This window comes from Equus przewalskii, chromosome 3 (genome assembly GCF_037783145.1).
Source record: "Equus przewalskii isolate Varuska chromosome 3, EquPr2, whole genome shotgun sequence".
NCBI classification, from domain to species: Eukaryota; Metazoa; Chordata; class Mammalia; order Perissodactyla; family Equidae; genus Equus; species Equus przewalskii.
This window is the reverse complement of record NC_091833.1, coordinates 47201411-47214961: the sequence shown is the minus strand read 5'-3', so window position 1 is coordinate 47214961 and position 13551 is coordinate 47201411. Positions and strand designations below refer to the sequence as shown.

The 13551-nt window shown below is 34.6% G+C and overlaps 1 protein-coding gene and 1 long non-coding RNA gene across 6 annotated transcripts in view; one reads left to right on the top strand and one right to left on the bottom strand.

The window, feature by feature from the left end:
• Positions 1-8282, bottom strand: part of LOC139082521 (uncharacterized) — a 45600-nt gene extending 37318 nt beyond the window's left edge. Inside the window, exons 1-2 of the long non-coding RNA XR_011538610.1 lie at positions 8178-8282; positions 7238-7307 (exon numbers count right to left, since the gene is read on the bottom strand). This is a non-coding gene — a long non-coding RNA (uncharacterized lncRNA). The remainder of the gene's footprint in view (positions 1-7237; positions 7308-8177) is intronic.
• The window catches only part of CCSER1 (coiled-coil serine rich protein 1), a 1207616-nt gene that overhangs the window by 615970 nt on the left and 578095 nt on the right, over positions 1-13551 (top strand). The window lies entirely within an intron of this gene.

The following is a 13551-nucleotide window of genomic DNA, read 5'->3' as shown; positions in this document are numbered from 1 at the left end:
AATAGAAAGTTAGACTTAGCAACTTTTTACGTTTAGATTTTCATGTTGATATTAGAGAGACAGTGAGTAAAGATGCTTAACTGAGCATGTCACTTCATTTAGAAATGAATGGAATTTTATATCAACAATGTAGTATATATGTAGACTTTCAGATGGAATACTGAGAATTATTTTCATTAAGAGAAATAATCAAATGGCTACTTTAGATATCAATTTCTGTGGTTTTATGTTGTACTAATGGATGAAAAGTTTAATCAGTATGATCCTATCTTTATAAAAACTTAAGGATTATTTCTGCCTTCATTGGTCTCTTTCTCCTGTAATTTAGCAACTAATTCTATGGTTGTATAGTTCTACTAATTATTGTCTCACATGTTATTTTTACCTCTTTAAGTAGATTGCACACACCTGACTATATATTTATGCTTTTGTCTTTCCTGTGGGGTTAAATAAATCCTCTGCACATAGTAGATGGTCAATAATTTCTTCATAATTAACTCAAATTGTAAACAACAGGTTTTGATTACAAACTTCTCTTACAGACCCTTTGCTTTAACTCTTCAAATCAACATAATTAGTAATGTTTAAAATTTTGACAAATATTAAAATAAGGTATCCATTGTTAAATAGTTGCCGTGATTTCCAGATTTTCTAAGTAGGACTCAAATTTCCTTGAAAACTCTTATCCAACGTATGTGTCTGATTTTCATTTTTGATGTTCAACTCTTGTCAAAATGGTATTTACTTTTAATATACCATCCTGATCTCTGATTGTAAACAATTAATATTCTCGTGCTCACATCATTATTATTATTTTTTTTTTTTTGAGGAAGATTAGCCCTGAGCTAACTACTGCCAGTCCTCTTTTTGCTGAGGAAGCCTGGCCCTGAGCTAACATCGTGCCCATCTTCCTCTACTTTATATGTGGGATGCCTACCACAGCATGGCATGCCAAGCGGTGCCATGTCTGCACCTGGGATCCGAACTGGAGAACCCTGGGCCACCGAGAAGCAGAACATGCGAACTTAAACGCTGCGCCACTGGGCCGGCCCCATCAGATCACTATTTTTAAAAATTATGAGACCCTGCATGATTTGTTATGCCTTTTGACCAGCAATCATGCTGAATATGCACGGATACTGCTAAGTGCTGAGTACCTAAGCGACATGAGCATACCTGCCGAAATGTATGCATACAAATACTTTTTTTGAGAAGAGAAAAATGACAATGGATTGTTATAGCAAATATTTGGGGACAGCAAATATTAAGCTAAAAATTGGAGTGCCTTGGCCTTCTTGTACTGGTTCTATTATTGTCTCTGCTCCTGAGTGACGGATGGCATTCAGAGTTTCAATAGGCTGTTCACATATTTCAGATTTATCAAAATGCATTATTTAATCACTGGTTTCATTTAAATTCTATTTTCAAAAATGTAAGCAAATAATTACATATAGCATATGCTACTAAGTATGTGTTTAATAATTTAGTTTTCAACCTTTCCTTCTTTAATCTGTTTTCAAGGTGAAAGAGAATGCTGGTGTAGTGAAAAGTGAATGATTCCTTCACATTTGGCTTTTCTTCTATCTTTAGAAGTTAGAAAAGTTAACTATGTTCCTAGTCAGAGGTATTGAATAATGTTTCCTTCTACATAAAATTGCTGTTGAAGCATTTATTTCCCTCTTACACTTCCAGTTATCTCTAGGCACAGGTTTAGGTAATATTTTAAAAGTTACAAAAATATTTTCTTATGATATGATTACATAAATCCTTTATCTACAAACACAAATCATTCAAGAGTTTGTATTTGAAGTTTTTAAAATAAGCATATAGAACTAGTGGCTATGTCGCAAACCTCTAAACTTATGTAAATTGTTCCTTTTTTCCCTTATTCTTATAAAAATATTTTGTCTTTCAACTGAAGAAGAAGTTTTTCTTTCTATAAAGAAATCTCACCATGGGGTTTCTATTTTAATACTAGTCTTGTAGATGGGGCATTTGGCCAGGTCATGAAATGATCTAGAGCTCACCAGCTGCTACTGTTTCCCCTGCCTGCCCACCTCCAGACCTTGAGAAAGTCAGTGAATTTTCTTAAGTACCTGTTTCTATCTTTATTTAAAAATGCCATAAAAATAAATTCAACAAATGCTTATAGCTGACTTTGGTATTCATAAGTTGATATTCTTTAAAGGAAGTACCTTATCATCCATTTGTTTCTTTCTTTGCTCATCTTGGTTTACCCACTTAGAAAACCTGAAGCCCAACTTAAATATATATATATGTGTGTGTGTGTGTGTTTGTATGAATATATATTGTGTTTTTTTCAAGATCTTGAATTCTCTAACCATCTATGGCATGGAGCAGCCTGTATGAGCTGGGCCACTTGAACAATTGTGTTGTTCGTCATGTTAAACAAAGAAAAAGGGACATGATAAATGAATATCCTTTTGTTTGGGTGGTTATTAAATGCCTTCAGTGTCATACAATGAGAAATTTGATAAACAGAGTTAAGCCTCATGGTTAATGACATTTTCAAATTCTAGAATGTCTGTAAATAATGGAGGAACTTCATTATAAACAATGGAGGATAAAACAAAGAACCTCTCCTCTGATACATGAGAATATATTACTTCACTTCTCATCTGTATTTAGAGAAGATGTTGAAGTCTATTCATTTATCCTCTGATATACGTTTTTGGATAAATGATGGTGCTCTTTTTAAACCTGAAGTCCAAATGGCTTAATACGATAAAATATGTGACATTTATAGGCATTTTTTAACACGTCTTGCATGTCACTGAAGTGCAGTTACATACAATATCAATTATTCCCAAAGGTATTATGTGGTTGTAGATCATAAACTTTTTGCTTAAATTAAACATCACAGCTGGTTGCTTTAATTTGATGCATTATACCACAAATGTTTGAACAGCTTGACTAAAATGAGCCATACTGCAGATTCAAAAGAAGAGCGAAGGTCAATGCACATGAAGCCTAGTCATTTGCAAATGTTCTTTGGGCATATTAAAAAGCATTCTGCAGAATATGGTTTAATGAAATGTAACCAAACAAAATAAAAGAAAACGGAGTAGACTCTTGCAGTGGTGTTTCACTTATGGAAAGCAATACTATAAATTCTTAATCTCATGACAGTGTTTACAATAGCACATTTAAAAAATCCTGACTATTGTGCTTTTGAGCGTGTTATTTAATTCTTCCATTGTGATAACCCTGCCTGCTTCTTTTCAAACTTAAAACATCATTAAATCCATAAAGGAAAGCAGTTAGCAGAAAAGAAAGACCATCATAATTGCCCTGCTGCTCACCCTTTACCCAGGAAGCTTTATTTTCCCCCTCAATTAAAAGACCAGAAAAGCTGTCTTTTCACTCATTTTATTTCCACTCCAAAAGTCTTTAGCTAAGAGGATTGATAGTAATACCATTAAGATTATCATTCATTACAACATAAACCCAATTTTAAAACTGTTGTCTTTCCAAGGGTGTTCTTCTAGTCCATAGCAATTAGCTCTAAATATTATTGTTAAAGCAATTCATAAGCTAAAATCCATCACTTATGATCAGAAAGTAAAGTCTCCTAAATTATGTGTCAGCAACACAACAGACATGTCAGAAATGAGTGCAATAGGTTAATACTGTGATATTTCAAGATATAAAAATATTGTAACTAAGTTACTTATTAATAATCACATTGCAGAATTTTTAAAGCTAAATGAGAAGTAAAAGATCTCTAAGAGAGTTTGTTCTCAATAACATCTATCTAATCATCATCTCTCAGTTCAGAAACATTTTTGTCCCTACTGAATAACTCTCTTAATATGACATTTGGAGCCCAATCCAATCCCGTCCATATATTCCTAAATTGTACTCAATTACATATTCTGATCCAGCCATTGTGTGTGTTCTTTTTCCTTAGCTAGTATTTTAAATACTCTTTTTCCTCTCAACATAGTCAGTTACTATCTCCTTCTAGAATTTTATCCTAAATTCTTTCAGTTAAAATGAATTCCTTTATTAATGTATCCACAAAACTTTATTATTATGGAATTTCATTTATGGAATTCTTTTTGTCTCGTATTAGAGTTGTTTTAACAGCCGGAGTGTAAACTCCTTCAGTTTATGTATCATTAATTTCTTCTTCAGCTCTCCGTTCCTCTGTGTAACCTAACTAACATTCACTAAGGTGAATTGCATCATCAATCTAATCCAACACTTTTTCTTATAATGGAGAAAGCTGAGTTTCAGAGAAACTGTGTTTTCTAAAAGAATAAATTAGTATTGCTGCCAGGATCAGAAACCCATTTCTGGCTCATGGTACAGAGCTGCCTCATGATACAGGTGAAAAGTTTCCTCTGCTTAAAGTTGCTGATGTAATCAGAGTTTGGAACTACAAGTTTTGAGGTGCTCAATGCAGCCTTCGTTGCCTTTAGGAGCAGAAAACATGCCCTGACTTCCTCATCTCTTGTCTTTCCCCGACTCTCCTGTGAACGAATATTCTGGAGTTAATTTCAGCCGCAGTAGTAATCTGCCTCACCTCACCTTGCCTGTTACCTGGAGGAAAGTGTAATCAATTGAAAAGAATATGGCATTTATAGTAGAGGAACGCGAGTGTGGTCATGTTTCCCAGCTTTGCATATAGATTATAGTTATTTTGGGGTCACTCAGCTGCATGCCCTTGTACAGCTTAAGGGCTCTTTCAAGATACTACTCCTTCCTCAACAGAGAGGCGTATGTACCCTGGAGGTGGATATTTTGAGTTTGAGTCTCACCTATGCCACTTACCGGTTCTGTGACTTTGAGTAAGACATGAAACTCATCTGTACCTCAGAATACTAATGTGAGAATTAGAATACTATGTCATAGTTGATGTAAGAATTAAGAGAATTAGTAATTGTGAAGCATTCAGTATACCACATAGGTTTCTACTAGTATTGACATGTTCTTAGAACTGAAATAGCCATTTCATTTCCTTCCAGGCAGAGCCAAAAATGATGCCTTCAGAAAAAGTATTCTTCTTCCAAATATCCTCAATGACATTGCCTCCAGAGGTTTTACTTTCTCTCTAACACTTTTTTTCCTGATCATTCAATGTATTTGAGCATGTATCCCGTCACATAACTTGACTGCCTACAATCCTTCTTGGGCATAGCATTGCAAATTCCTAGGTGTATGAGCATCCCAGTTTGAAAGATTTAAAATATTCTCTCATATTTTCATTTTAATGGACTCTTCATTATCTAAATGACTAGTGTGGAAACTTCAGGTCTAGGAAAGGTGATGGTTGAGGGAGTTTTAGCAGTGGGCTGAGGACTTGTAGATCAGAATATATTGCCCATCATTGTCGGGTCAGACCTGGTTTTAAATACAAAGCAAAAGACACTGATACCACAGGCTGAAGCTTCTGTGAACTATTAGCCAAGGGGACTCCTGCAAGGACTGTTGGAAAGAGACCTTGATATTAACAGCCGTGATTTGCTTCTTAGAACTCCTTAAAGCAGATGGTGACAAGTTCATTCCATTTTGTGTGGATTCAAAAGGGACTTTGGGAACAAATAGTATAAACATATTTTAAAAGAAGCATTGGCATATTTCTACAGGACACAGAAGATATTTTAATGGTTTTGTTTTTATTTTAAAATTAGACATTTTAGAATTTTATACTTTATTATGACTCTTTATATATTACCTCTGCAATGCTATAAATATGTGAGGGAGCTACTGTTTAGGTTACTAAATTTCACTGTTTCAGTTTTAGATTAAAACTATTGGCTCAAACTAAGCTGATGATCTGTGATATTTATCATTTAGTAGCAATTTCTACTTCCAAGAATGAATAAATGGCTTTAATGTTATTTTTACAATTAAAAAAGTAAAACTTATGTGAGAAATTCACACAATTAATTAAATCATTAATTACAAAGTATTGAGAAACTATGAATTTACCTAATTATACTTACTATTACATGTATGATTTTTATCCATGTTTTCTCTAAAACTTTTTCTCCAGAAGCCATTTTTTAATTGTCTATATATTTAAGTAGCTAGATTCTTTACTCTCATTATTTCTAAAATTTATTGTCTCATCACATATCTAGTTTGAAATTAGTATGAAGTATACATATAATTAAAGTGTAATTTTAGCATGCTCAAGTATGATTTCTTAATCTCCTAATTTCTTAAATAGGAAAAGCCCTGTAAAGTTCATGAAAATTAGGAAACATCATGTTTCTTACCATTTAAATTTAAAAACAAGATTTATAGATTTGATATAAAATTTTACTCACTTAAATATCAACTTCAATCTTATTTCTCTAATGCAGTGTTTATCGTCTTAAAATACTTTCAAAGTATAAACACACTCATGCACACACACATATACATGTGGTGGAGATGGGGGCGTGGAGAGAGAGAGGGAGACAGAAAGAATGAGAATGAACTTATTACTGGATTAAAAAGACTGCAACTTATTTTTCATTTGAGAGAAAAAAAGAAACTCCCAGTTTACTTTGAGATGACACCAAAACCTTTTGTCCATATCATTATCCTCAATTTAAAGAGAAAAAGAAATTCACTTATAGGTGAATCCCACTCTCTCTCCCTATGCTTCCTCTGTCTATACACTCTCAAAATGCAGTGCAACTGCTGGGGAAATAGTAATCTCAATGTATTTTGTAGTGATAGCTTTGCAATGGAAAATTCCCAAATTCTATGAGATTGCTCTCAGCATAGAAAATAAGTACTGCATTAAACTTCTTGGAATGTATTAATTTCAAAGAAAAGAAATTCAGAAATTTAGTCCATAGTGTTATAATAAAGTTGGATAATTTCAATATTTAATAGTTCTCTTTCAAATATGAAGATTGCATCTATTATATAATGTCTAATCATATCATGTCTTTCATAGTCATTTATTTTTTTGTAACAGCCAAGCAAAATGTGAGTGACAGTATGTTGTGTATAAGCCCTAGTCGTGATAAGGAGCGAAAGTCACTGATGCTAGTTTTCAGAAGGATGTGAGCAGATGCATCTGCATGTGTAAAGCTGCTCACACGTGAACACACACACATACACAAAGCCATTCAGAAACCATGAGAAAGCATAAAATTGTGAATCTAATGATTGATATTTAGCAGAACATGGCAATTCTAGATAAATTTAAACTGTTTACTGCATATTTTATGTTGGACATTTTCTCCGTTCAGTGATAATGGTGACATCATACCTGAACTTCCCATGTCACAGAGCTGCTGTGAGAATCAAATGAGCTAATACGTGTGAAGATGCTTGAAAAACTAGGAAGTGAGAAGAAATTGGAGAGGTTTTTTGAAGATTTACAGTTAAAAGAACCAATGCTTTTATAACTGAGCTCCATCTAATTGTTAAGGAATAATGATTCTTATTTTACTCATTTATTCTACACCATAAAAAGCATTGAATCACTTTTGCTAGTTCATTCTAAAATTCTAACCTAACTTTACTACTGAAAATAACAAAGTCAGCCACCCCAAAAATGTATAGAACAATTTAACTTTGGAACAGGATACATAATTTCTTCATGAAGCATTCACAAATGAAGTCTAGCCATGAATTGAAAAGAGTTACACAAACAGTAGGCAATGTTTATCAAGCCCTTACATGGTCTCACTGCTTGTTAATAACAACTCTATTACATAGTTTCCATTATCATCTCAATTTGACTGATGAGAAAATTGAAGCCTTAGGAGGTAAAATAACTTTCCCATCACACAAATGTAGTAAGTAGTAAAATTAGAATTTGAAACCTTGCAACCTGACTCCTGAGCTCATGGTCTTAGTGACATACTATCCTGTTTTGCTGACCATGTAAGATTCAAAGATAGTTAAATTTTCAGTAAATCTATCAATGTAATTCACGACAGCAGTAAGCTAAAGGAGACAATTATAAATTGTTTTCATATGTCAGTAGAGATTATGTTATCATCAATGACAAAAACCAAACTTTGTGTAAAAAACCCCCACAAAACTTTCATTTTCAAAATATGCAGGTTTACTAAAGATGTTGTACATTTAGATTCAGTTCAGTTCCCACTAACATTGGTTGGGCACTCACAAAATCCCAGGAATTGTGTACTTGTGATGCATAAAGAGTGATAAGATGGGGAAAAACAAGGAATTCTGCTTACCCTAAGAACAAAGGATCTCTGAAGGATGAATATAAAATAGCCAAGTGAAGAAAGTCTGAGGCAGAATGAACAGCAAATGTACGTCCTTCTAAAATCGCCAGATATACAAGGGGGACTAAAAATAATTCAGTGTTAATGGAGAGAAGTGTGTGGTGGACAGCGGCAGAGATAAAGCTGGGAAAGAGGCAGGTGCCAGTTAGCAGAGAGCCTTCTGTCATCCTGTCATGATGAAGTGCTTTGGCTTGGTGCTATGGAAACTATTTGAAATCATTTCCTCTTTCAGGTGGGTTATGTCTGAAAGCTATAGGGTGAAATTAAACATTCAGAGATTGAAATAATACGGAAAGTTGACACAGGCCTTAAAAGGACAGTAAGGAGAGGTTGATGCATTTAAGAATTGTTTAAGAGTTAAAATCACCAGAGATTGGTGACTAATTAGAGAAGAATATGAGGTGACCTCTGTATAGTGACTGGGTGACATGTGAGCCATTCTGATATTCAGAAATGAGGAGGCAGAGCCAGTAAGGGAGTGGAGGAGGCTGATGTGTTCACCATGCCATTTTTAAGTGTCTAAGAGACCTCCAGGTGGCTATATCAAATTCAGAGAGACATAGATGACTGGAGCTCACTACAATGGACTTGGGAGTTGTAAATCCATAGGGACTGAAAGCATGAAAACGGTGTTAAAAAGGGTTTTTCATGGCTTAGCATTTGGCATTTAGGAAGTTCTCCAAAGTTATTTATTGAAAAATTAAATAAAACAAGGTATAATGAGTCAAGAAAAGAACATGGAAGAATAGCATCATTCAGGGGCAAAAGGAAGCACTCATATGTAATGTGAGAGTTATATGTGTGGGGAGATACGTATAACATGAAATAATTTATATCAATCTTGTCTGCAGTCATATACATATGTACTAAAATTATAAAAGAATCCAGGGAAAGTAAGCATCAAATTATATTAGTCATTAAGTCCAAGTGGAGAGGGAGGTAAATTGGACAGCTGTACGGAGGACTTCAACAGTATCTCTATTACTTCTTTTAAAAAGACTAAAGAAACAGGTACACGCTAAAATTTTTGACAAAGCTGCTTAGTGAGTCCATAAGTATATCCTGTTTTTAATGCTTTTATGTATATATGACATATTTTCAGATAACTTTTATTAAAGAGTAACTGGAAAATGTGGAACAGAATCAGTGAGTGTGAACTACACTTTGTAAGACCTGAACTTGGAAGTGAACAGATGAGAGAGAGTTAGAGTGAACTCAAGACAAGGAGAGATTTTTTTTTTTAAGATAGGAGAGATTTCAGCAGTTTATAGATTGAAGAAAAGGGCAGATAGGGAAGGACGGTTTTTGATATATAGTTTTTGAAATAGAGAGGATGTCTCAACAATATAGTGTGAAATCAAAAATGAGAAAATTCATATCGTTCTGTGTGATGTTTGTCCTTCAAATTCCATTACAATAGAGCTGGAACTTCTATATTTTTAATATATGCCTTAGCCTACTAAAAGCATAAACTCATTTTATCTAGTTCTGCATTATAATAAAGAAATAAGGGGATAATGTTATACTTCTTAGATGACATCATTCAAGAAATTATAGTAAGGCAGTCACATAATCTTTTTTCCTCAGAGGAAATTAGTGACCACGAGACTCTTTCACAAATTGCAGTGCATTTATATTTTAAAGCAGCATCACATGGTTGCAGTATTCTCGCTAATACACCAAAACAAACTGGAAAGAGATCACCTGCTGAAGGAAAAGAGAACGAAAATTCTCTTTAGTGTTAGCCAACATATAATTTTATATTTCTAAATATTGAAGGCCATTGAAAAGGTAATATAATTGAAGTTATGGAAATGTCACAGGATAGTAATGGAGACTCTATTATTTATAATATAGAATTTATTAAAGACATCAAGAATTACTGTGCCAGGTAACATATACAGGTCTCTGACCTGCCCTGTATAACAGCTGTTCTGATTCTGTGAGTCAGAAATTCTTTTGGGATCTTAGGCAGTATAGTTGGAAGTACCTTTTATTTTTGCTGCATTCATCCTGCCTTTGGAGATATTTTCCCATTTGGTCCTTAAAGAATACACAATATTTTCCTGACAAGCATTTTCAGCCATAAGAGCACTATTGAGCATGTTGGGACAGTAATGGAGTTGGGGAAAAGATGACAATGATGGGAGATAATATTTGAGAGAAATTATGATAGCTGGTAAAAGATGGCATTACAACCATTTCCTGAGTAACAAAGTCTCTTAATGAAATGCCAAATTTATTGAATTCCTAAATCACATCAAGTGTTAGGGCAAATCTGCCAAATGAGTGAGAATTCAGCTGCCATTACTACTAATCTCCTCACCACAAATCCCTTGTTCCTTATTCTTTTCATTCCTATTGTTCTCCCCCTGATCTGTTTACAGTTGTTTTTTTTCCCTCAGTCCTGTCACTGATTCCTCTGCATCTTGGCATTGGTTCACCATCTTGGGCAAACTGCTTTGAAATCCTTTGCACCTTCTGACCCTCAGCAGCTGCTGTCCCTTGCTCTTCTCCAGTGACCTCTGCCCTTCTGCATTAACCGAGTGTTTATATGTGAGCTGAACAGCCTTCCTAGTCAGATGATCAGTCTTAAAAGTGCCGGCTGCTGTTACAACAGCACTGGGATTCAAATACTGAGGTAGATGTTCCCTTCAGCTTTTGAGAATCTAAGCTGGGGCTGTCCTTGGGAGAATTATGACCTAGGCACAAAGAACTCATGGTACCTCCCAACTGACAGAAGTGGGCTCCTTTTAATCCCCTTATTTCTTCCTGCCTTCAGTCGCCTTTAATTCCATCTTTCAGGCATCAGTTTTCAGATTCAGCCTCAGTCTGACTTGTGGTAGAAGAAATCCATCTCATGTTTGCGAATATAATAATGGCCAGCCTAAGTGAGCCACTTCCCCCAAGTAGTACCTGTCACTTTCAGTGAAGAATTTTAAACATCAGTGGGAAGAAATTTTTGTTTGGCAAACCTTTAGATATTTCTGAAATGATACAGACAGTTGTCTATTTATGTTAATTTGTCAGAAAGTTTTTGTCTCTGAATCATAATCTTTGAAATTGGTAATGATTGCTAATTGTTGGTAAGAATGGTAATAATAACACCGAAAATGTATTATTTACCAGGTTTTCTTCTCATTTAATCCTCACAATAACTCTGTGATGCAGTATATTATTATCCTCATTTTAATGATCAAAAAGTTGGGATGTAAACAGGTTTATAAACTTGCCCAAAGTCAGCTGACAAAGAAAAGTTGGTGCTGCAGAGCTCTCACTCTTATTTATAATGGAGCTAGCATTGTTAACAAAAGGCCTTAAAATTGCTGTGTCTACTGAGTGGAAAAGGGAAAATTAGGGCTGTACCAAACTCATTGGACTCACCGGGTCAGAAATTTCTGAGCATTCTCCAGCTGAATTACTGTTTCTGCCTTTAGATATCCAACAAGTATCACCTACATTGAAACTGCTTAGAAGAAATGAGACCTATAGACTTACCAAATCAAAGCATTTAATTAAGGGGGTTAAAAAAACCCACAGATATGAATATCCCTTAATAATGAAGGATATAAAACTTACAGAAATGGTTACACAGCGCAAGGTACAATGAATATGCTCCCAGATGGAGTTAGGACTTCCCAGAGCCAGGCCACCAAGAATTACAGTGGTTGAGGATACTGCCATCAGGGAATAATGATTCTACAAGAATCAGAAACTCGACTTTGTCATTCTTAACAAGGGTATGGGGAGAGGGGCTAGTGGAGAAGGGAGGGGATGGGGGGTTTGAGAGGGATTCTATTATTCTGAATCACCCCTACCTGACAGTTCTGGAGACCCTGGTTCCTTGCCCATGTGCAAGAAGTTGTGCAAAATGACTCCAGTGCATTCTTTTTTTTTTTTCTTTTGAGGAAGATTAGCCCTGAGCTAACATCTGCTGCCAATCCTTCTCTTTTTGCTGAGGAAGACTGGTCCTGAGCTAATATCCGTGCCCATCTTCCTCTACTTTTTATATGTGGGATGCCTACCACAGCATGGCTTGCCAAGCGGTGCCATGTCCACACCCGGGATCCGAATCAGCGAACCCCGGGCCGCCAAAGTGGAACATGTGAACTTAACCACTGTGCCACCCAGCCGGCCCCTCCAGTGCATTCTTGTAACTGGATAAATTAAAGGTTAACTGCTTGAGCATTTTGTTGCAGAGATAAGGCCAGCTTAAAGTCCATTCTTGCGCCATTTCTCTCTATTCTGAATAATAAATTCACACATTCAGGAACCTCCAAGAACATTCCAGATTCTCAGAATACTGGAAGAGATATCAAGACTAATTTGAAAAAAAAAAAAGACATACCAATTAGAAATCAACATAGCCCTTTAAAGGAACATTTGGATTTTACAGTGATGAAAAAATTAGAAATAGGCTGTGGACAATGGAGAACAAATTGGAAATAGCCAATGTAAAAATCAAATGAGAAAGCAAATTAAGTTAAGAATAAATTGAGATCATTTAGTTACAGGCCCTAGAGAATACACAACTATATTGATGATAGTAAATATACAACCACCTTTATTTAAAATTTTCTTGATTTATGTTTTCAAAAGAATTTAACTGTATAATAAGTAATACTTGTATTGCAGTTGAATTCAAAAAGTTAGCTTGTAATATCGTTGAAAAACAACTGCGAATGCTTTACATGTGGAATATTAAAAATTAGGTTAAAGAGGAAAACAATTTTACATCCTAATTCATCACATTATTTTATTACCAATTTATTCTTCCCTTTATACTCTTATATTGAGTGCCCTTTCTTGATTTAGATATACTTTGAAAGGGCAAGAGTAGAAAGAGCAATGAATCAGAAAGCAATAAAAAGAAAATCAGAGCGATGATCCTATTTCTCTTTTTTCTGAAAATATAATGGAGACTTAGCCTTGGCTTAGAGTTTTATTTTATATTTTACCATTTGATGATCTCTGTGATTTACTGCGAGAATCAACATCTGGTACTATTTTAAAATAGGTAAAATAAAACTTTTAATGTTTATATTTTAACTAGTTAAATTGGAAAAAATCTCTTGTAACTTTGAGGACTTCTTTAACGTTTCTGTATAGCTTTTCATTCAAAATCTAGTTAAATTCTTCAAAAATGATCTTGACAATCCCAAGTGAAAAAAAATGTGGTCTCTCACAGAGAGATGGAGACAAACAGTTGTTCTCAATTTTCTATCAAATACAGTGTCTCTTGATATTACTATAGCATTAGTAAATACTTATAATTTCATATTGAGCAATTACTTAGTCTTCCTTTTCAGGATCAGTAAATACT